General features: G+C 47.5%; 1 protein-coding gene across 1 annotated transcript in view; it reads left to right on the top strand.

Annotated features, from left to right (window-relative positions):
- The window catches only part of dph1 (diphthamide biosynthesis 1), an 85,278-nt gene that overhangs the window by 10,496 nt on the left and 50,563 nt on the right, over window positions 1-24,219 (top strand). The window lies entirely within an intron of this gene.

Genomic DNA, 24,219 nt, shown 5'->3' with positions numbered 1-24,219 from the left:
TGTCATTTTCCCCCGAAGACCGTCGCACCAAACCATCACAGCACCCCGCAGTCTGTGCATGTAGTTATGGGTAAAAGCTGCTATCTTTTATACTTACACTAATTCTTTATTTAATGGGTTTTGCACAACTGGCCTGAGACCCACAGTTCTGCCCGTAATTTATGTCTATTCCGGTTATTTAAATAGACACAAAGAAAGACTGTGTCACCCCCAACACGCCTCAGCTGACGGGTACATTGATAGTGTCCTCATTTCGTCCCCAAGCCCTTGATGGAGCCCCTGTTTGAGCTCCGACTGCACCCCCACATCCTGTGCCCTCCTCTCAGGTGACTGCAGCGCGTTGTCAGGTTGGGACCATGCCCCTGAGTGCAGAAAGGAGAATCCAAACCCACACTTCCCATGCAGACGTACATGCCGGCATACATGCAAACATGCGTGTGGGGCAGTGCGGTCGCGTGATGGCTTGCTCCATCTCAGTACGTCCGCTGCATTTGCACTAAATGTTGCACGAAACACGGCACAGCGGCAGCCACAGCAACCCAGGCATCCACTGCGCTCGAATCGAGAGCACCGAGTACAACCAATGAAAAAGATCGGTGACTTGGACTACGTTGTGAATCCTGTCTCCAGTGGCTGTTGAAGGAATTGCTGCTGAAATACAGGCAGTTCCCAGTCTGGGTGGCAGTGTAGGAAATTGGTTGGCGCACAGAGCTGCTGGCAGTGGGCACTGTGTGTACTGGGTGGTATCCAGTTGGGACCGAAATACACTGTCATGCTGTATTTCATTAGTGCTTTACTTCACTGTCGCATATTGCTATTGTGTGCGTTACCAGCTGTGCTTTTAACCAACCGGTCCAGTGCTGCAGTTGGCTGTATAGCGCTGCTTTGAATGGTCCAGTCAGTCATTTTCTGGTTCAGCGCTGGTCCGCAGAGCACAGCGACGAGTTCACTGTGTATTTCCAGGTCTTTCTTGAGGAAGTCTGAAACTGCTGTTAATGTCAGCAATATGAATTGAAGAACAACCGTTTTTTTAAGAGAGTCTAGACCACGGACGCCAGGCTTTTATTTAGCCATTAAATGTCAAAGCATTGTGATAATTCCCTGCATTTACCGGGTGGGGGGTGGGGGGTTGGGGGCTAAATTAAGGGGATTGCTTGCACAAAGCCAAGAGATATCGCACAGTCCCATTAACTGGGAAGCAAACCTTCTTGTTAATTACATCTCTTACCGTGTATTCGTTTGTGGACGCCAATCCGCGTGTTGCAATTAAGACCCTCATTTCATTCTGTTTTTTTCCTCCCAATTTTTTTTTCTTCCACACAGCCACAGAAATTCAGACAATATTGGCAATTTGCGTATTACTAACGAAGGCGTCCAGAGTTGTACATAACTAGTGCGGTAGCGGGTGCCACCACTAATCATAATGACAAAGGTAGTAAAATAATAAAAATAATAAGAACGATAGTCATTAGTGTGGTAATAAAACGTACGCTCGCTCAGCTATTTTCTGTCCCGATAACGGGGCTGTGGAATAATTAACACAGGGGGCGATCAGAATCGAGGTTGGCGGGGGCTTTAATTAAAAGTAGGGTGATTGGTAATTAATCCAGGTTTAAGGGACGTGTCGTCTGAAGGAAGTACGGCTTGTTTTTCGTGAAGGGGCGATAGCATCTCACAGGAGAGGGCCTCGGTTGGGGGGTGGTGGAGGCGGGGGCTGGAGGATGCTGAAATGGAGGAAAGAAGGGAAAATAAAAAAATGTGCATCTAGTGAAGAACTCCAGCCATACTGCAGGCATTTACTGGGCTCCAATCCTGACTCTGTAAATGGGTAGGGTGGGTAAATCGGCTGGGCAATAATCGGTTCTCTGCACACCAGTGTTTTGGCTTTTGTGGGCGCCTCCAGGTTCAGATTGTTAACGGGTCCAGCTGCATCAGAGCCTGGTTGGTGGAAGACCTGAGCTGTGGGGCATTCTGGGTATGCAGTGGGAACAATTGAAAGGCTTTGACAGCAGCCGGGGGGGCGGGGGAGTTCGTGCTTTCTCTCGTCCCTCCTGAAGCAGCGTGGAATTTTAACAGTGATCCAAGATGATTTACTGGTAATTGGCGAATTAGGTCGAGAGAGGACGGAAGACGTATTTGATTAAGAATGTTCTTTTAAAGTTGAACAACAATCGGAGAGGAAGGGAACTCGGAGAGAGCCAGGCAGGCTGTGCGGGAGATCGCAGGGTGGTTAGGCAGGGGACGCGCTCTTATTACAGACATTAATACAGCAGAAAGCCCATCTTCACCACTGGTGTGCGGAGAGCTCAGGAGAGCGGCTGCAAGGACAGGCCCCCTGGGGTCACAGCTGACACAGCCAGCAATAAAAAAGAACAATATATTTTTGTAAGAGGGTGAAAAAAGTCAGTTTGATTGATGTGTCCATGACTTAGACTTTTTTCAGCATGCACGTAGGGTTTGTATTTACCAAGCGCATAGAGAAAGCAGGAAATCAGGACTGACACCGCTGCCCAGGCGGCACAGGGGACGCCAGGAGTGACAGTTAGGGCAGACCTGTCATTATAGAGGGGCTCTCGGGTCAACCCCACCCATCTTTGTGTTGACACTGCTGGTGGATTCCAGAGCCAGATACTCTACTTGACTCTAAGCTGTTTTTTTTGTGGTGGGGGAGAGACTGTAGAGACCTCTCTGAAATCTGTATTGACTGAAGGTGTGTGTGTGTTACAAAACCATTCCCAAGCCTTGTCCTGATTTCTGTGGCTTATGGAGTAAGATGACTGGCACGCGGAGCTGCTGACACCGGGCACCGCCGGGTTCTGTCTGATAGCCAGGTGGAGCTTTAGTGGCCTTTGCCGATTTCCCTCCTATTGTATCTGTTGCCCCAGATTTTGTGTCGTTATCCAGGAGGCCCTTTGCAGGACTGTGCACTCGTTTGTGGGGGCGGTTTCTGCTGCCTGGAGCCTAGTTAGCAGGAAGCTGGTAACGACATCCTCCCTTCATTGTCAGGTCAATTGATAACGTCCCATCTGTAAACCGGAATCCCCTGAGTCTCAATGGCATGAATGACGGAGGTTATCTCCTTCATTAGAGCATGATGTTACTCGTTCACTCTTTTCATCTCTCCTCCGTCTTATTATCATTATTATTAATTATTTATTTCTGTTGCTCTCCGCCTGGTGCCCGTGCCATGGTGGTTGTGCGTCTCTCTCTCCACCTCCTCCTCCTGCACGCTCTCCCTGCAGACTTTAACTCAGCCACTCCAGGGACTTTTAAAAGGCCCCCTTTTAAAGAGAAATGCTTTTATCACTTCATAACAAAAGGAGATGTGAAAGATTTGTGTGTGTGTGTGTGTGTGTGCCCGAGCGCGCGTGTGTGGAAGTGCGCTGTGATCAATACTAATGAGATTGTTGCAGATGGAGAGAGAGAGACCGGGAGATGGAGAGCAAATGGGGGTTGGGTAGGTGGATGCACCTCCTAAGCCTGGTGTGGGCTGGACTGGTCTGAGCTCCACACTGATTTTGGTAGAGAACCTGTATTTATTTATATTTAACTACACCAGTCCATGCTAGACACCCTAAATCCAAAACCCAACAACAACTCCCCAACTTCCTTGATCCTCCTGTGCCACACGCCTGCAGAAACGCACTTCCTGCCTGCGTTTTGGAGATGAAAAGCAGTTTTGGAACTCCTTCCTTTTTATAATCAAACTTCCTCCTCCTTCGAGAGCAGCTTTTTTGTTATCGCTGTTTTTGTAGGCTGTATTTTGTGCCGGCTCTTGTTGTTGGCTGGCCCCCGGGAGCATATCCTGCTTAAACACAGGCCCTATAATTGGCTAATCTGGGTAATGAAAATACCAAAAGAATAGGAGAGAGATCGATGTGCCGAGGTGAGTGCCTGAGTCTCTCGGCTGTAAGTGGTGCTGGGTGGTGTTTGGGTGCGCGCTCTAATTGGATTCCCTGTCTGCTGCTGGGACTGGCTGGCACTCAAAGCTAATGTACATCCTGTGATTTCATTGCTGGCCTCAGTCTGTATCCTGTTCCTCAGCTCTCCTCCTCCTTCATACAGCTTAAGCCGAGGCAGTAGTTCTGTTATCTTTGTGTCTGTGCCGTACCTCTCATTAATTCCACACGTCTGGCACTCCCCGCAGAGTGGTGTTGAGCTGGGATGGTCAGCTGTGAGCGTCTCGACAGGATCTCAGTGTGTTCTCGTCACTTTATACTGCCCCCCAATGTAGTGTGTCCATTAAGTGATATGTTTCTTCCTTACAGTTGTGTGATTGGTTGTGTTAGCTGGGAGAGAGATGGTCTTTATTGACTGGCTATTTATCCCCCCGCAATGGTAAGGGGTCCTCAGAGATGGTGTCTGGGTCGTCTTCAGAAAAGCCTGAAAAATCATGCTCATCCTCACAAATTTAACTCCCCCCTAAATCTGTCCCTCTGTTTTTCTTTCTTTCCTATCACCTTCCCTTACATCTATATATCTTTCCTTAACTCTCTTCCTTCCACATCAGTCTCTCTAATGTCCTGTATCCTAACATCTGTCTCTTACCATATCTTCCTCACTTGCCCTCCTCTTCTCCCTCTCCTTCCGTCTATCTCTTCCTCCCCTTCTCTCTCAATCCTTCCATATCTCTCTCTCTCTCTCTCTCGCTCACTAGCTCTCTCCCCAGTGTAGTGGATGGTAATACACATTAGATAAACACTCAGTCAAGATAAAGTTATTATCTGGGTTTCAAAGCACAGTGATCTGAGCCTCTCCACTCCACAACAATGTGTCAATACATATTCTTCATTTAGCTTTGGTGATATTAGCTAATGAGAATAATTAAGATTGCTAATTGCTTTCGGTGCGTGGCTGTCAGGGTGAAGTGAGCGAGCAAGGGGCCCGCCCTGGCCCCAGCGATAGCCCCACGGAGGGAGGATTAATCACACAGAGGGCCCCTGTCAGCATCCTCTCACTCTCTGTCCCAGTCTCTCTTTTACTCATTTTTATTTGTCTTAAAACTCCCTCGCTGTCTCATAAGCTCCCTGTGCATCTCTCCCTCTCTCTCTCATAGTGTCTGTGCATCTCTCTCTCTCGCTCTCTCTCACTCTGTCTGTAATTACTGTAACTGCAACCTAGTTACAAAAGTAACCTGTTACTGGAATTGAACATTTCTTGCAATTGAACAGTTACTTGCAACTGAAGAAGAGATTGCTCTCAGGTTTCTGTAGCACTGGACGGCACCGTGTCCCGATCTGTGTGTGTGTGGGCCTATCTGTGGCAGTGATCAGTGACTGCAGAATTGGTTTAATGTTTAGGTGAAGTGTAGTCAGGGGGAGAGAGAGAGACTGAGGAAGAGGGAGAGGGAATTGCATTATTCCATGTGATTACAGACACCACTTCAGAAAACCACGTAAGTGCTTTGGTTTGAAAACAGGAGGGGAACAAAAAAACTAAGATGGATATATATATATATATATATATATATATATATATATATATATATATATATATATATAGACCTCAAAGTACAGGCTTTTTCCATCGCGCAGTCCCAGTCCTCTGTGGTGGGCTGTAAGGAAGGCTGTTGTGTAAGGGCAATGTGCAGAACGGCAGAGCTGGCTCCTGAGTGCACACAGAGACAGACCACCTGTGGGCATGCAACATTTACAGCCATGTCAGATCCAGTGCTGGGTTCCCTGAGAGGAAAACGGCACACCGGCAGGGAAGACAGGGAAGAACGAATCCCTTGCAACTGAGCAAAACCGTGCAGGTGTTGGCACTGGCAAGCGACCACTGATGAACGATTGAGGACCAATCAGGAGGGCAGAGAAGACGTATATTTCCGAGACACTCTTCAAGGGATTATTCTGTTTACTTTGTGGTATTGCAACAGTGGCAGCACAAGCAATTCAAAAGTAGTGCCCCTCTCAACCTCCCCCATTCACCCCTGCCCTCACCCTGTAAACCCCACTAAACTAGACTGTTGTTTATGCCAAGATCACCTCTGTGTTATGCCCTGTGCCCAGAGATGGGATTGGCCCCCTGACAGCTAAACGCAGAGCAGGGGCCAAGGAGAGTGGAAGAGATATCTCTGTACTGGGCCCAGGGCCTGAGCAAGGGATGAGCACAGGGCTTTAGAGCAGGCAGAGCGTGCCGGAGGGCTGAAGGGGCCCAGAGAGCCACTCTGCACAGATCAAAGCAGCCCTGATCCCGGGATCACTCCCTCATCCCTGGTGAACTGTACAGATATCTGTTTGCTTGGCTATTGATCTGTGTGTGTGTATTTGTATGGTCCCGACCCCCCCCCCAATTCACTCTTATTTGTTGCAGTATTAAGAGGCTGAGCCATTGCCGCTGAGACCCTAAAGCGCTTGAGCCCTGGGTTTAGGGCTGTAATGAGAACAATCTGTTGCCAATCTGCCGGAGCCCTCTGTGAACTGGATGACCACTCTCTCTCCGATTCTCTTTCGCTCTCTGACACCATCCCTTTCTCTCTCTCGTTCTCTCTCTCTCTCTCTCTCTATATATATATATATATATATATATATATATATATATATATATATATATATATATATATATATATATATATATATATATTGTGACAGCAACCAAACCAGTCTGGTCTGAGATCAGTTTTCCTTGTCCCAGTTCATACACAACATCCATTACTGTATTTAATTTAATCCTTATTCCCTCTCATTCAACTCCCCACTGCCTCTCCTCATCAGATAGGGTCTCTCCCTGCTTTACCGAGGTGGGAGTCAGTCATTGGGAAACAGCGGTCAGATGAGGGACAGTGTCTCTCGGGGTGGGGTGGTACCTTGCATGTCATCACACTGTATATACGCTGTGTACATATATATCTATACAGGCACTTCTTCTGGCCATGTAACACATTACACCTTTATGTAAAATGTTACCATAGGCCCCATTATGAAAATGTCCAAGTTACGTACATTTTATGTTTGATACGTAAACAGCAAGTTGAGCATTTACGACTTATGCAAAAACTGACATGCGTAGAGTTGCAGAACAGAACCCTTATATAATTCGAGGAGGTTCTGTATACACATGCTCATCAAACATCTCATTCCAGAATCATGGGCATTAATAGGGAGTTGGTCCCCCCTTTGCTGCCAATACAGCCTCCACTCTCCACTCTGGGAAGGCTTTCACTAGATGTTGGATCATTGCTGCAGGGATTCGCTTCCATTCAGCCTCAAGACATTAGTGAGGTTGGGCACTGATGTTGGGCGATTAGGCCTGGCTTGCAGTCGGCATTCCAGGTCATCCCAAATGTGTTCAATGGGGTTGAGGGCAGGGCTCTGTGCAGGCCAGTCAAGTTCTTCCACACCAATCTCAACAAACCATTTCTGTATGGACCTCACTTTGTGCGCGGGGGCATTGTCATGCTGAAACAGGAGAGGGCCTCCAATCTGTTGTCACAAAGTAGGCAGCGCAAAATCGTTTAGAAAGTAATTGTATGCTGTAGCGGTAAGATTTCCCTTCAGTGGAACTAAGGGGCCCGAACCATGAAAAACAGCTCCAGACCATTATTCCTCCTCCACCATACCTTACAGTTAGCAGTTGGGGCAGCCAGTGTTCTCCTATCATGTGCCAAATCCAGATTCATCCGGCTACGATCTGGCATTGCACATGGAGATTTTAGGATTATGTGTGGCTGCTTGGCCATGGAAACCCATTTCATGAAGCTCCTGACGAACAGTTCTTGTGCTGACGTTGCCTCCAGAGGCAGTTTGGGACTCCTCGGTAGTGATTGTTGCAACCGAGGACAGACGATGTTTCAGCACTTGACGGTCCCGTCCTGTGAGTTTGTGTGGCCTTCCACTTCACAGCTGAGCTGTTGTTGCTCCTACACGTTTCCACTTCACAACAACAGCACTTACAGTTGACCAGGGCAGCTCTAGCAGGGCAGACATTTGACTGACTGACTGAATATAGTGGAATCCACTAATTAGAAGAAGTATGTTCACATACGTTTGGCCATGTAGTGTACTTCCCTCCATCTACCTATCCTGTTTCTCTTTGGCCCTCTCCCTCTCCTCCCTCTCCTCCCACTTCTCTTTCCTTATTTTCTCTCCTTCCCTTTTCTCCCTCTTTCATCCATTCCATCCCTCTTGTGTCTTGCTAAAGTCCTCCCTCCCTTACAGTAGGGGAAAAAAGTATTTGATCCCCTGTTGATTTTGTACGTTTGCCCACTGACAAAGAAATGATCAGTCTATAATTTTAATTGTAGGTGTATTTTAACAGTCAGGGACAGAATAACAGCAAAAAAAATACAGAAAAACGCATTTCAAAAAAGTTATACATAGATTTGCATGTTAATGAGGGAAATAAGTATTTGACCCCTTCGACTTAGTACTTGGTGGCAAAACCCTTGTTGGCAATCACAGAGGTCAGACGTTTCTTGTAGTTGGCCACCAGGTTTGCACACATCTCAGGAGGGATTTTGTCCCACTCCTCTTTGCAGATCCTCTCCAAGTCATTAAGGTTTCGAGGCTGATGTTTGGCAACTCGAACCTTCAGCTCCCTCCACAGATTTTCTATGGGATTAAGGTCTGGAGACTGGCTAGGCCACTCCAGGACCTTAATGTGCTTCTTCTTGAGCCACTCCTTTGTTGCCTTGGCTGTGTGTTTTGGGTCATTGTCATGCTGGAATAGCCATCCACGACCCATTTTCAATGCACTGGCTGAGGGAAGGAGGTTCTCACCCAAGATTTGACGGTACATGGCCCCATCCATCGTCCCTTTGATGCGGTGCAGTTGTCCTGTCCCCTTAGCAGAAAAACACCCCCAAAGCATAATGTTTCCACCTCCATGTTTGACGGTGGGGATGGTGTTCTTGGGGTCATTCCTCCTCCTTCAAACACGGCGAGTTGAGTTGATGCCAAAGAGCTTGATTTTGGTCTCATCTGACCACAACACTTTCACCCAGTTCTCCTCTGAATCATTCAGATGTTGGCAAACTTCAGACGGGCCTGTACATGTGCTTTCTTGAGCAGGGGGACCTTGCGGGCGCTGCAGGATTTCAGTCCTTCACGGCGTAGTGTGTTACCAATTGTTTTCTTGGTGACTATGGTCCCAGCTGCCTTGAGATCATTAACAAGATCCTCCCGTGTAGTTCTGGGCTGATTCCTCACCGTTCTCATGATCATTGAAACTCCACGAGGTGAGATCTTGCGTGGAGCCCCAGACCGAGGGAGACTGACAGTTATTTTGTGTTTCTTCCATTTGCGAATAATCGCACCAACTGTTGTCACCTTCTCACCAAGCTGCTTGGCGATGGTCTTGTAGCCCATTCCAGCCTTGTGTAGGTCTACAATCTTGTCCCTGACATCCTTGGACAGCTCTTTGGTCTTGGCCATGGTGGAGAATTTGGAATCTGATTGATTGATTGCTTCTGTGGACAGGTGTCTTTTATACAGGTTTATCCCTTTAAGAGAGTGCTCCTAATCTCAGCTCGTTACCTGTAAAAAAGACACCTGGGAGCCAGAAATCTTGCTGATTGATAGGGGATCAAATACTTATTTCCCTCATTAACATGCAAATCAATTTATAACTTTTTTTAAATGTGTTTTTCTGGATTTTTTTGTTGTTATTCTGTCTCTCACTGTTAAAATACACCTACCATTAAAATTATAGACTGATCATTTCTTTGTCAGTTGGCAAACGTACAAAATCAGCAGGGGATCAAATACTTTTTTCCCTCACTGTATATGCTCTCCTTTCCAACCTCCTTTCAACCCTCCCCTTCTCTGTCTCTCTATCTGTATCTCTCCCCATATCTGTTTCATCCTCCGTTTCCCACAAAAATCTCATTCTAAAGAGCAGTAGCAGAGACTCCACTTGATGAATAACAAAATTATGTGGTGGGGGGGCGAAGGTGCAAACACTTCTGCCAACAACACAATGTGGGAAACTCCATACACCTTTGACACCCCCTGTTAGAACTCAAAGACGTGATCCTGTCACTTGCTGGAATGGGTCAGGGTGCAGCAGCAATCAGCGAAGATAAGAGCAATAAATCAGTAGTTTAATCAACAGTTTTAATTTGATGATATGAGTGGGAGAGTGGCACTGATACAAAGAAGGGTGTTGGTATATTAATCTATGAATGTGAGTATACACGTGTGTGTGTGTGTGTGTGTTTGTGTGTGAGTAAATAGAGAGAGAGAGAGAGAGAGAGAGAGAGAGAGAGAGAGAGAGATCAGTAGCAGCTAATCCCCTGTTCAGATCCGCTCCACCCTGAGCCGCTTAGAGCCTGTCGGATTGCTGCTGCTGATAATACGATGGAGAGATGTGAGGAGAGATAGAGAGAGAGAGGCAGGGATGGGGGCGAGAATGCATGAAAAAGAGCAACAGGGGGTTGGCTGGGGAGTTGATCTGACTTTCTAGGCTGGGCGGGTTGACCGGAGTTCAGCACACGGATCCGAGCTCCCGTTCTGATCTCCAGGAAAGAAATAGCATTACACACGGCATCGAGGGGTCGGCCAAATACGTTTATTATTAATTATTCATCTTTTTAGCTGATGCTTTCATCCACAGCGACTTACACAGCTATCCCTTTATACAGTGGGTGTTTATAACAGCACATTCTAGGTGATGTACTTTCCTCTGCCATTTGAACCTGCCACCCCCCCAAGCCCTAACCACTACCTTCCTTAAAAACTGCGACATATTCCACAGTGACCTGACCCCCGATTCAAACTACCAAATCGGCTGGTTCGACACCTGATTGCGTGAAATTGCTTTCTGCGGTGCCGCCGAGTTACACACTATACCCCCAACCTAAACCGCAGTCTATTAAGTCTAACAGGTACTGAAGTCTGTGTGCACGGCTTTCACAAAAGGTACCATCAACCGATAAGAGCTCGGAAATAATAATAGTTTTCGTGTGTGTTGTCTGGCACTTTATTCTGGGTTTTGGAGCCGCTACAGAGAAAACGAGCTGAGTCATTTTCTTTTTCTGACATCCAATTTTTAACTCCTATTTGTTGTTCAGACCGAAGAAAAGAATGAATGAACGGATTAGGCTGCCTGCCTGCTTGCCTGTGTGGCTGTGCGGTGTTGTAGCGGGGGTTATAGGCATGGAGGCAGAGACTTGCGTTAGCTGTGGGAGGCTGTCACGTTCACCTCCTCTTCACTTCTTCCCTCTGGTGTCTCTCTCTACTCTTTGCCCCACTCTGCACCTTGGCCTCTGTATGTGCGTGCGTCTGTGTGCCTTCGTGTCAGTGTCTGTGCAGTCCGCGCCATTGAGGAAACCAGTGCGTGACGCGCTTCGTGACTGCCTGTGCTGCGAGGACGAGGAGTGGATAGAGGAGCCCAGCAGGCCCTCACACACCGAGCCCAGACCCAGGCGGCCTATCGAGCCGTGGCAAGATCAATAGTGAGAGCTGCAGGCACTTTGCGCGAGAGCGGGAACCAGGTGCCGGATATTTCGCGCTCGTGTCTCGCGACGGGGTGGCAGCGACAGTCCGGGAAGGGCATCTCTGCCAACGAGAAGGGAGAGCGTTGCCCAAGCCCTCCCCCACACAGACACCGACACTGCTACACACTCTGACTGACAGTCTGCAGACCGACACACCGATTCTAATGCACGCGCACTGATTTCAACACACGGAGTCTAATAAAGACACTGACATGCTGACAAACGCACTGACATACGTACGCTGACACACTGACGCCAATACACACACTGACAGGCTAGCACTAATACACACACTGACACTAATACGCACGCACTGATACTGACAGATACTAATATACTGTCACACTGAGAGTTATGTGCACACACTTATACTGACATAGGGACGTATTATCAGTGGAGGTAGGAGAATCGGAGAGGGAGGAAGAGAGAAAAGAGGGACTGGGAGAGGAGGAAAGAGCAGAGGGGTCTGAAGAGAAGAGATGAGAGGGAAGAGGAGAGAATCTGAGCCACAGTGAATCCAGAGTATTGAGTATGACTGCCCGTCTGTCTGTGCCCATTTGCTGCAAGCAGCGTAACAGGCTGTGCTGTGGGAGTCAAGCTGTCTGTCCCTATTTTGTGTGTGTGTCAACCGTGAAGGGGTGGGGGGGGTGAGCTATATCAGGACTGTCCGTACCCACCCTCTGAGTCCGGGGCCACATCCGCACAGCGTAAACAAGCCTACCCTTCCCCTGGCCTCCCCCCCTCCCAGTGATATATTCACACACACAAAAAAAAAAAAGATTATTATTTTAATTTAACAGGTGACTACCCAGATTAAATTAAAATGCAATGATTCCGACTGTGTGCGCCTGCTGCCCGACGCCGCGTTATCACCGGAGAAGTGGGCCGCATTAATGCAGCCTCATTTCTGTAATTAATCACAGGCCCAGGATAAATATTTGGCCACTCCGGCTGAGTGCAGCAGAGTGATTGGGTGCTTAATGTGGAGAGAAGGACGGAAAAACCCCAGAGCCTCGGTGTCTGTGATTGAGAGAGGGAGAAGAGGGGGAAAAAAGTGGGGGTAATAAAGGTGTTTTAGTGGAGGGAGGGAGGCAGCCGATGACATACCAAGAGGGGGTTATCAGTCTGGGGATTAAGATGTAAACAAGAGCGGTGAGGGTGTCTGTGTGGAGGCAGACATGTATCTCTGTCCGTACACACGCGTGTGGATGTGTCACGAGGGGCTAAAGGTCACGCTAATGTAGGTTGATTTGATGACAAATGGAATCGATGGACACTAGAAGACCCCGTAGCTCACCAGGACCAGGTTAGAGACCCCCAATCTGGACTACTGCTCTGCTGCTCCCCTAGCCTCATTGCGGTAACCTCCAGTCCAGCTGTGCCTGTACGAGTCCGGCTGTCGAAACCACAGCATGGCTTTCCCATGAGCCCTCACAAGCACAGTGCGATTCTCAGTTCAACTTTGTCAGGTTGCCAGAACAAACAAGAGACACAAAGTGGTAGGTGGTGGGTGGTTGAAGGGAAGGGCAGTCGGGGGGGGCTGGTACCGGATAATACTTTCCGCCTTTCTAAAGATCAGATTAAAGTATTACAGAAGCATCTGTTTTTGGGTATTATCTATTCGTTTACATGTTCTGCTGGATTAGCCTGGACCCCTTCCCCTCCCCTTCACGTTTTATTGTGCGCGTGCCATTGTATTTGCATGTGTATTAATTTCCTTTATCACGTCTCCTTTTATTGCGTCTTATTTCGATTTTTCTGCCTCGGATTCTTTAACAGGATGAGAGCTGAGGCACTGGGGAAGGAGAGAGAGAGCGAGAGAGAGCGAGAGAGCGAGAGCGTGAGTAGAAGTGCCAAATTGGTTGAATGACTCAGAGACAGAGATCGCTGTTCCTCCTCGCCTCTCTGCCAAAATTCATTCCGTGCTGTATTTTGTCACTTTTTTTTTGTGAGAAGGAGATTACACCAAATCAGATTTAATGTTGCAAACCCTGTAGTTTGCAGCTCATCTGGTTAATACAGCCCTGTCACATGGACTGCGAGCTCTTACTGTCTGTCGGGCAGAGAATTTTGTGTCCCGTCTTCAACAGTGATGCTTCTCTTCTTAGGAGGGTTTGATTCTGGGGCCACCGATGAAGGCCTCTGCTCGAGCTACAGACCACATGTACTGGGTGTCCCTGTGGGCCAAGAAATACTGGCATTGATCAGCAGCTCCAAACCAATGGAGCGAGGTGAACGGAAGGAACCTTTCCGATGATCATGCCCTGACTTGGTGCATTGCTAACGATTTCATGTGTTTATAGTGAATATCTCTCCCCCTGCCAGCGTGAGGTCTGTGGTGATAATTGGATGGTTGATTAACACTTTGGGGCGTCCAAATTGGGCATTCCACTCTTTCTCTTTTGATTTAAAGGAGCGGTGGATTTTGTATCTCACAGTTCGCCATTTCACATTTTCAGAAGTCTTAAACCTATTGTGTGACATAATTGAAAATACTTCTTGGATTACAGCAGCACAATGCAGCGCGGCCGAATGAGGCCTTGGACCCGGATTGAACCAGAACTGTTGGAGGGGGATTATTGTGTGTGTGTGTGTGTGTGTGATGGGGGGGTCTGCTTGCTTTGACTAACTTCATCAGACAAGTGTGTCGGGGAATCAGGCGAGAGAGAATGTCGAAATTTGCATTTTAATAGAGCCGTTTAGAGGAAGTGCGCTGCAGAGCCTATATTTATTCCCAGGCGAGGTTCGCCGAGAGCACGGTGAGGCCCGGCCGCCTCGTGCTCCTGCTATTCCCTATAAAAATCTCCATTACGCTCACTCATTCCCCCTCATAAAGAGGCTATTTAGGAGCCGGAGTTCATTTTGTGGGGTGGTTTGTGCTCCAGTGCTGACTCTCTGGTGTTCTCCCTATGCAAAGCCATCCCCTCTGCTCCCCTCTCCTTCTTTTCCCCTCTCCTTCTCTCTCGCTCACCATCCTTGTCAGACTATAAGGTGTTTTCTATAGTGGAAGTGACGGGGGTGTTGATATCACACACGTCGATATCACACTGTCTATCTCTCTCTCTCTCTATTTCACAGTTATTGACCAGGTTTTTTCTTTTGGGAAAAAGAAAATAGAAAAAATGTAATTGGACATTATTTTTCTTAAACACGCCGCCTGGAAATGGAATCGCCAGTTGTTTTACGAACGTGGCTCGCTGCTACGGCCCTGGTGCTCACACTGGGGAGACATAGACAAAACACACACACACAAACACAGTGTCACGTCAGGCCATTCATTACTTTGTTTCCCATGTGGTGGGGAGGACTGATGCAGCGTTCACGGAGAACCCTGCTGAGCTCATACAAGGCTGTTAGGAAGCCCACCCTGTTTGTCCCCCTGTAGGGGATCCCAGCCACAGTGGGCTCTGACAGAACCCAGACTGGAACCAGCACCGTCTGTATTGCAGCACCCTGCACTCTGAGTAAAGGCTTGTACTGGTAGAGCCATTTGGGAGGCCCTTAGATTTCCAAGGTGTGGAAATTACTATATCAAATGACTGTGCTTATCTGCTTGAAGTGATAACTTTCAATTAATTAATGAAGCCACCCAAGCTTCGCCTCACTTATAGTCCTTTAGTCTTCCTGTTACATTAATTCCAAAGGGAGTCCAAATTAAGTCTTTTCCAGTGTTTTTCAGAAATGATATTTGCGAACCCATTTTGGCATCGAGCAGGTGGGAATACGCCGTGTGAATTGAGATTTGGTCAGATGTGTTGGCAAAGCTATCAGGTGGAAATGAACCCCTTTAGAGAAACACTTGCGTCGAGGAGGCCAGTTTGTTACCAGACTAGATTCAGCACATTTAAATGTGAAAGTAAATTGAAAAGGAGCAAGCCTGCCTACTCATTATTTATGGGTATTTTAACATCAATGAAGCAGTTGAAAGAAACAATGGATAGATGTCCTTTAATAGAAGGGAAAGGTAACCCGTTCTGTCTCTCTCTCGACCCTCATGGTGCTGCCAAGGTTCTGCTCTAAACCCCAGAGATTGAAGCTTCAGCTGAATTCCCTTTTCTGAACCCTTATTTTAATTTTTACCATTTGCAGATTGGATGACGCGTGCGACTGGGAGTCCCGCACAGTAGACCGCCTGGCCACACATCGCGGTCTTCAGGTTTCGGTTCTTTAATTCATTCCTCTGATTCACCGATTCCGGTTTGTAGGTTCGCTACTGGTTTCTAATGTCATTCTGTAGGTAATGTTTACCAATGCCAACAGCTGGAGATAATACCTCCACTGTACTTCTCGTTATAGAGCTCGTTTTATAATTAGCTCTTAGCTGGCTGCGTGGGAGACTTCAGAATGACATGTCGGTAGAACGGCTGCAGGGATACCGAGTGGAAACCCGGTCGTCGGGTCTTTCGCAGCCCCCACCGTGAATCTGGCAGTAACGGCGCCTCGGCCCACGGCACTCGTTCAATTCAGCTGCATTAGCCGGGAGAGGCCACTTGGGGTCAGTGCGCGGCTCTGCCTCGGCTGGTGCACCTGTCCAGGGAGCCCCAGGTGTGTGATTAGAAGACAGGGATAGCGGTTTAATCTAATTGCCTGGCTCCGCCACGCGGGCCGCACTCCCCCAGCAGGCCCAGCTGCAGACGTTCATTTTGCGGCCATGGCGTTTATTTTATTTATACAGGTAATGGCTTTAATAAATCATTTTGACAGCCAACGGGCAATAAAAATAAATGAATAAATCTACCTAAATGTACAAGATCCTTTTGTTTTTTGGTTGCATGGGTCGTCTCTTTGCGTTTTGTTTTGTTTTTTGCTTGGATTGTGTATGTCATCGTAATTTCGAGGCAGTGGGTATGTCCGCCATTGCCTGTGTGTTCAGTGTAAAGACTTTAATGGGACGATACAAAGCCGAGATAGGGCGGCTTAATTATGCTTTTGGTTGGAGAGTGAGCTGGTCTGTATTGAGATTGGGGGGCACGAGAGGAGGCGGAAGGATTGAGACAGTGGGAGATTTAGGGAGAGGGAAAGTGAGTGAAAGACAGAGGAGGGGACGCATGGGGGGAGGGTGCGAAAGATGGACGATGGAAAGGGGGAGTGAGGTGGGGAAAAGGGACATGGGGGGATGGAGGGAGAAATAGGTGGAAGAAAGTTAGTGATGTGGAGAGAAATGGTGAGAGATGTAGGGAGAGAGAGAGAGAGGGAGATGGTGATGAGAAGAGGAAGAGTGTGTGTGTGTGTGTGTGAAAGAGAGAGGGCGGGAATACCACTGTTATAGGAGCCAACGGCTCCTGCGCTTTATTGCGCCCTCCCCCACAATCCTGCTCTCTGAGGAAGCCCGTTGGCAGGAGTAGTCGGGATCTCTCTCTCAACCGCATGGGAATGGTGCATCCTGCCAACTCCCCCCTTGGTTTTACCGTCTCTGATCAATCCCACAATTCCATCAATTTTTTTTTTTTTAAGGTGCCCAGAGAGGCACCTTCAACAACATTGACGTGTCGCTTGTTCTTGACCTCCACCACTCTTACTGTAAAGCGGGGGTTCTGCTGAACACCCCTATACTCTATTTCCCTGTAATGGAATTCTGACTTGACACTTTGACCTGCAGAGCTTGAACCCAATTAAATCCATTACAGGAGCTTGAAAGCTGTTAGACTCTAATCCTCTAATCACAGTACTGTACTGCTGCTGCTGCAGAGTCACTCACTGTACTTTACTGCTGCTGCACAGGGATTGACTGTACTGTACTGCTGACTCATTAATGGCTGTTAACTTAGTCACTCAGGGACTCGGTGATTTCAGGGAAGGCAAGGCTGGGGTTTGAACTGGGAACCTCCTAGAAACAAGCCCTGTTGCTTTTCCGATCCCGACCGCAGCTCTAGTAGTAGTAATAACTGGCAGCAGTTGTTCAGCTCCTGTTAGGTGCAAATCCACAAGATTGAAAACCATCTGTCTTTGTTGTCTGGTAACACAGCCACTGCGTCTCCGTACCAAGACACTGCACACTCAAAGCTCTGTCCCTTTGTCTCTGTCTCCTAAGTCTGCTGCAGAAGCAGACATGGTCAATAAGAGCACACTCCTGTTTAAGGTGCTCTTTTCTTTCCAATTAAGGGATAATGGCTTTACTGCAAAAGTCGCGAGTGAGTGAGTGAGTTTATATATGTGTGTTTGTGTGACTGAGTGAGTTAATGTGTGTGTGCGTGAGAGAGTTAATTTGTGTGGTTGTGTGTGTGTTTGTACTTTGTTTGTGTCTTTGTGTGCGTGTGTGTGTGTGTGCGCGCGTACGTGCGTGCGGAGGAAGAACAAAACACCCTCACAGCCCACTCTTGTTCAAAGAGACACTGCAGGAGTCCACAGGGATGCTCCTGCCAAATGATTGATTGCTTGTGACTGAAGGCGTTTTGCAATAATCCAATATTGGGCTTGTGGAAGGGCTGCCTGCGGGGGTCCTGCACACAGCGCTCATCACCCCCCCAGTGACACTGCTGCAGCAAGGAGGAGGGGGTTGACACCCTTCAAAGTGACATGCTACTGTTTCCCCTACCCTACCCTGTCTTCCCCTCTCCCCCTTCACTCCAGAGATGCCAAACTAGTGCTCCTTGGTAGCGAACACACGGGGGAGCTGTAACTGAGAGGGTTAACTCAGTGTCCGGTCTGCCACCTTTACAGCAGAGATGAACACTTAAAAACAACTCAAACAACTTAAAAAACCGGATGCCTCACACACACACACACACACACACACACACACACAGCCACGGACGCAGCATGAAGCTCCACAGTAATCTCTTGTATTACTCTTTAACGTCTGTATGTGCAAGCTGTGTGGTATTGGGGGGGGAGGGGGAGTAACAGTTCTGGTAGAGTTTGTGGATGAAAAATATAACAAGAAAAAACTAGCAATTAAAAGTCTCTAAACAAACTTAAGAAAACAAAGCTGAGCTCTGGCAGCCTGCAGTGACCGAATATAAAAATGCCCAACGCCGGGGCGCTGCCCAGGCCCAGTCGGGCTTGTTTGGCTGCTCGTGGCTCATTTGATCCCATCCATCCGTTTCCTATTGAAGCATCCCTGGGACAGGGCTCCAGCAGATGGCTTGATCCAGCCTCCCACCGAAATATAAAGAAGGGCTTCCTGTTTGTAGTCTCAACAACTTGTCCTTATCATTTGCCCTTTGCCACACACTCCCCTCTGTTCTGGACCTCAGAGATTCAGTTGCCTCAATCTGGCCCGTGTGCGACTTTCCTGTACCTGCCGATCTCTCTCCTTTGGCCCTGTCGTGAAATACAACCACCCCCAGTGCTACAATGGACAGAAATAGCTTTTAAATGAGTGTGCTCCCTTTCCAGAGAAGAGCAAACAAAAAGTACATTTAACAACTGGCAAATACCAACTAGCCAAGGTGAAATGTACAGTTCTTATCTTCACACGTGGGCCACACTATTCAAACATTTCCACAAAGGAAACATGCACAGATGAGCTGCCTTTTTATAGGCTGGATATTAACAGAATAGTACAATACTGTCATGTAATCCACTGGCAGCCACTGTATAATGTCCCTTTTGGTTATCTAATGCCATGCTTATTCATGGCTTTGTTTATAGTGTGAGCAGCATACAATTCTGCCTTACACTTGTTACGAGAGCAGTGTTACTCATTATGATAGTGTTAACTGGGGCGGTTCTGTTACGTCAGACTGCCAGCTCAGGCGCCTGCTTCCCAGTGTTCGATGCCCCTGTCGGTGCCCCCCAGTCTTGGCAGAAATGCCCCCCTCTGTGTTTCCTACAAGCTCTGACTTGCTCTTCTCCTCAAAGAGAGAGCCTCGCAATCTGGCCATACATATTCAGGGAAGCGAGTCCTGATCGCAGCAGGAGGCAATAGCAGGTATTATTTCAGGGCCTATTAGTTAATGCATTTGTTTCCTGCTGTAATATCCCTGTCTCTGGTGGGCTGTAGTGAAGGAAGTATGAACCCATTTCTGCATGGCAGTAAAAAACAGTTTGAGGAAGAAGAAAAAATAAAAAGAATCTTCCACCTTGTAAACAGAATGCAGGGCTCCTTTATTCCCTGGCGCCCAGTTCCAGCAGTCCGTAATGTGCTTGTTAATCAACATGTCGCCGGTTTGTCCTTTATTGCGCGACTTCATCACATTTTACAGATGAGATGTTATAGAGGAACCCTGTACTGTTGTGATAAAAAAAAAACACACACACAGTCAAATGACACCACTGGCAGGGCAGCAGGGGTAGCATTTAGTTGTGAGGAAGCTGGATCCTCACAGGATTCCACAAAGCCGGCCTGGCAGTGCCCATTTCAGAGATGCCCAGGGCTGTGTGCCTATCCACCTCTCTCTGCGTCAGTACCAAGGGGCACAGCGCTGATCCCAGTTGAATTAAAATAGACAATTACAAAGGGAGGGACAGTTGGAAAATAAAACAAAACAAATGCATGCAGCTTCCATATTTTAAGAACCCCCCCAAGACAATTACCAAATGTATCTTTGTGTGTGAGTTTGTGTTTTTATTATAATTTTTCCAGCAGGGGTAATAATAATGGCCAAAACAATCTACCTATTGTAGGTATATTGAATTATCCCCTAATGCAAACAGCAGGAGAAGCAAACCTTGCCTCGGGGCTGTTGTCATTTTGCCCTTGACCGTGGTTAAGGGGGGGGCGGTTTTGATGTTCCGGTTTCCCCGTGAGCACAGATGCTGGCGTGTTGTGAAACTCGCACGCAGAGCATGGCACGTCTGGGCATACCGTCAGAAGTCCGCACACACATGGTCCGAGTTTAAATTTTGCACTGTCCGAGGCCTTGCGGTTTAGTCTGGGAATCTCCCGTGACGGTGATTAAAATCCAAGACCAAACGCCAATCGGCAACCATTAAAAAGCGGGAGTGAGCAATTTTCTGTATCAGCATCGATTTGTTGCACACCGGTCCCCTCCCTTGCTTTATATAAATTACACTTTAATACTGGGGAGCACGTTAAACCAAGTGTGTGCCTAGATTCTCATTAATTTGATAATATCACAACAGAAACCCTTGTGAAAAATTCTATTTCATTGTTGTCGATAAAGACGCCCACGGATTTGGATGCGTGTTTGCAAAACAGCCCTCTCTCGATCACGGGCTTTACCGCGGGAACAATGGGAGCTGCTTGCTGCTGAGACAGTGTGGATTAGCGTCTTGTTATGCCTTTTCACTGGGGTAAGATTGCAGTGTGCCGTAGCGGGAAAGGGAATACAAAGGCCTGATTTTCCAGCCTGGGTAAATTATTTCCTCATGAGCGGGACCAGCAGTCTGAATTCACTTTTATTATATGTTGCGGTTTTTTTTTAAATGACAACCTGTCGTTTATGGGGGCTCTTTGCAACCATTGTGAGTGAGATGATGAGCTCCAAGTGTGTTGCAGGCACTCTAATAAACACCCAAACTGCCCTCACTCATGAGGAAGACTCTTACCAACTGTGGAATCAGGGCTCGAAGTGTCAACATGTCGTTGGACCATTGATAGTACTTGGTTAACTGATAAATCACTAACGTGTGTTCCTGAATTAGAAGTGACTTGGGGCAGGGTTGGAGAGGACTAGATAATATGGGGAAGCACTAATACAAGAAGCTAAGAAAATGGTTGGAGACTCAGTGAAAAGTAAAATTATATAGGATACAAGACAGACCATTTAGAATACAGGGTTCAGTTTTTCACCCGCAGTGAAAAAGTACAGCAGTCACAATTCAGATTAGTTACCTTGATGATAGGAGGCGCTTCATTACAAGAAGAGTTGTGGCGGTGTGGAACAAGACACGTAAATGTAGCTGATTGAGGTCCATGCTGGGTATTTTAACATGGCACAGAGATAGACCTTATGATGTAGTAGACCAGTAGGGAAGAGTGGGGGGTGTGTGTGTGCGGGTATGCGTGTGTGTGTGTGTGCTGCGAGTTAATCCGCCCGTGCTCTCAGCAGGTGTGTCCTTGTTCCGTGTGTCTTTTTGAAACTCTCACCTCTCAGAGCGCACGCCGCTAAATAGATCTTAATTAACAAGCCCACTTGCAGAGTTCGGCGATGCTTTACATCTTAATTGCATCTTAATGACATTTCAATACTGATATTTTCTTTGAAGAGCTGGTAATCACGCCAAACTGAAAAAGAAATATAAACTAAATATGTAATAAAGACTTGCATTAAGGGTGGGATAAGAGATAGCGAGAAGAGGCGATACTATTAAAACAATTTCTTAATAAATACCTGGTGAGATCTCTAAAGGGCTGAGAGTGGGGAAAGAAGAAAACACACCTGAGAGACACAGGGAGAGATAGATATATCTATGCTGGACCCTGGGGTGTTTGTGCCTGCTCCCGGTTGTGCTTTGTATTGTGTCACCTGCATATCACTTTGATGTCAAGGTGGGCTAATTTGAATGCTGTATTTAAGATGAGTGGGGTAGATGTAGGGACATGGGGGGGGTGGAAATGTATTTGTAACTCCACAAGCTGGGGCCATTGAGAGTGGGAGGAGAACATTGTGGATTAAACTGGGACACTTCAGGCTTATAAAGAAGGTGATTAAAGAATATACATTATGCGACGCGATCGGGTCTAGAGGAAGAAGCAATATATTACAGATTGCATTATAGATGCTTACCGTTTATTATTATTTTGTTAGAAATCACAGCACATATCTTTTCATTCACCTGGCGCGCGGCGCTGCTTCTCTCGGGCAGAATGTGCCGGGTGATTGCTTGTAACGGAGCACGCTGCCACTACCCGGGGCCATAGTCACAAATTAGATTTTTACATCAATGGATCTCTTCCTGGGAACAATTTAAATAAATATAAAGATGAAATAAAATGGAAACTGGGGGCAGGCGGGGTGGCACAGAGAGCGTACAGCGAGGGGAGGAGGTGGCTGCAGAGAGAGGGATGTTTGATGTGGGGGGACACTTTTTAAATTAGATCAGGGATTGTATAGGACCCCACAGACTTAGGGCAGGGGTGCGGTGTGTTTGTGTATCTGTGTGTACAGTAGCTGAGACAGTCCAGGTTGAGACTGTACATGGCATGCTTTGAGTTCTCTGGCTGCAATGCAGATGCTCCAGACAGTGGCGTGGTGATAAAGTAGCAATGCAGATACTAACGCTGCTTCCCAAAAGACCAGGTAATCGCATCATCTGGGGACCACGGGCAGTGCCAACCATAAGCTGATCACATGGTGTTGTATTGGCAGGAGTGCAATACAGACCCACCCTTGACCAGTGGCTGACCGCTGCGTTGCCTTTTATGCCAATGCAGTGTGGTGCTGGGCAGGACTGTGCCAGCTCTGCCCTGGCACAATCTGGATATGCCAGTGCTCTGTGCCCGTGTGGCTTGGCACAAACTGGTGTCACGTCACTGGTCTCCTGGTCTCTCACAGACCACGGTCCAGTCGGTTGGGTTAGCAGTGCTGAGTGGGGGGACGAAGACTTTTAAAGCTTGCTTACCAAAACATGTGTCTGCGTGTTTGTACGTGTTTGTGCGTGTGGGTGCGTGTGTGTGTGTCTTCTGTGTGTGTTTGTGTGTGTGCTGGCCAGGTGGGCAGTGCAGCTGTTCCCTGGTTACCGGCTTGCGTGTTTCCTGGTAGAAGTGAAGCCGAGCCGCTAATTCGAAAACAAGATACCTGTTGTCTGGCTCTAATGAAGGCCCTTCGAGACTCTCCTGGAGAATTGGTTCTTTTCTATTTTCTCCCCCACTTCTGTCTCTTGTTCCATCTTCGCCTTGTCTGTGCTCAGTGTGAGTGTTTGTGTCGGTGCTTTCTTATTTATCCAACAACTTATTTATTGGCGCAGGATTGGAGAAAAATGGCCGCCTAAGATTTAAAGTCACCTGACCAAGGCTGTGGCTACATTAAGAAGCTCGACCTGCAAAGAACAAAGACAGAAAACACGGCTTTCTCTGAATGGATGTTCTGAAAAGATAAAAGAAAACGAAAATACAGAGTAAAATGGGAACAATTGTGAATGAGGAGGTCTGGCCATTCAGTTAATGAGGGAGTCGCAGCTGAAGGGAGGCCAGGGCTGCGTGGAGTGGGCCCGGCAGGCTGACTCACAGGCCCAGCGCAGTACAGATGGTCCCCTGTGAAAAACAGCTCTTTCTCCTCCTCCTCTCTCTTCTCCTCCTCCTCCTCTCCGCTCACACCATCCACACTGACATTCCTCTTGGGAACTGTGCGTGCAAAATGGGCCTGAATGAAGTTCCATGACTCCCAGCCCCTCTCCCTCTGTGCGTGGTAGTCAGCCTGCTCCGGTCCTACCCTATTTTTAAACGAAAACTAAAAACTTGCTCCTCCTTATCTTTCACTGTATAACTTTTTTTTTTTTTTTTTTTTTTTTTAACTTTTCCAAACTAAGGACTAACTCGGTTCCAGAAGTGCTTTGAGATGTCTTTGCACAAGTGCCGTGGAAAAAAAAAAAAAGCTTTCATGGTCTTTGCTCTGGCTGTTAGTTCTCCCCACTCTGCCAGCACATCACAAACCAGCATGTTATTTGATTCACTTGAGAAAATAAATCAATATCTAGAACAAATAAAATAAAATAAAATAGGGAGCAATTCACAGGGTCTCTGTTTTTTTTTCAGTTGCCCTTTGCTACTGGTCTGCTCAAGTGTGTGTGTGTGTGTGAGGGAGAGTGAGAGAGTGTGAGAGTGAGTCAGTGTCTGTGGGTGCAAACGTGTGCACGAGGAGAATTACATAATGAGTCTGCTAGGCTGGCTGTGCAGTGACTGGCCATTTGATCAGTAGGAGGGTGTGTGTGTGTGA

Source organism: Amia ocellicauda, chromosome 22 (assembly GCF_036373705.1).
Source record: "Amia ocellicauda isolate fAmiCal2 chromosome 22, fAmiCal2.hap1, whole genome shotgun sequence".
Taxonomy (NCBI): Eukaryota; Metazoa; Chordata; class Actinopteri; order Amiiformes; family Amiidae; genus Amia; species Amia ocellicauda.
The sequence above is the reverse complement of the archived record's forward strand: the minus strand, read 5'-3'. Positions and strand labels throughout refer to the sequence as shown.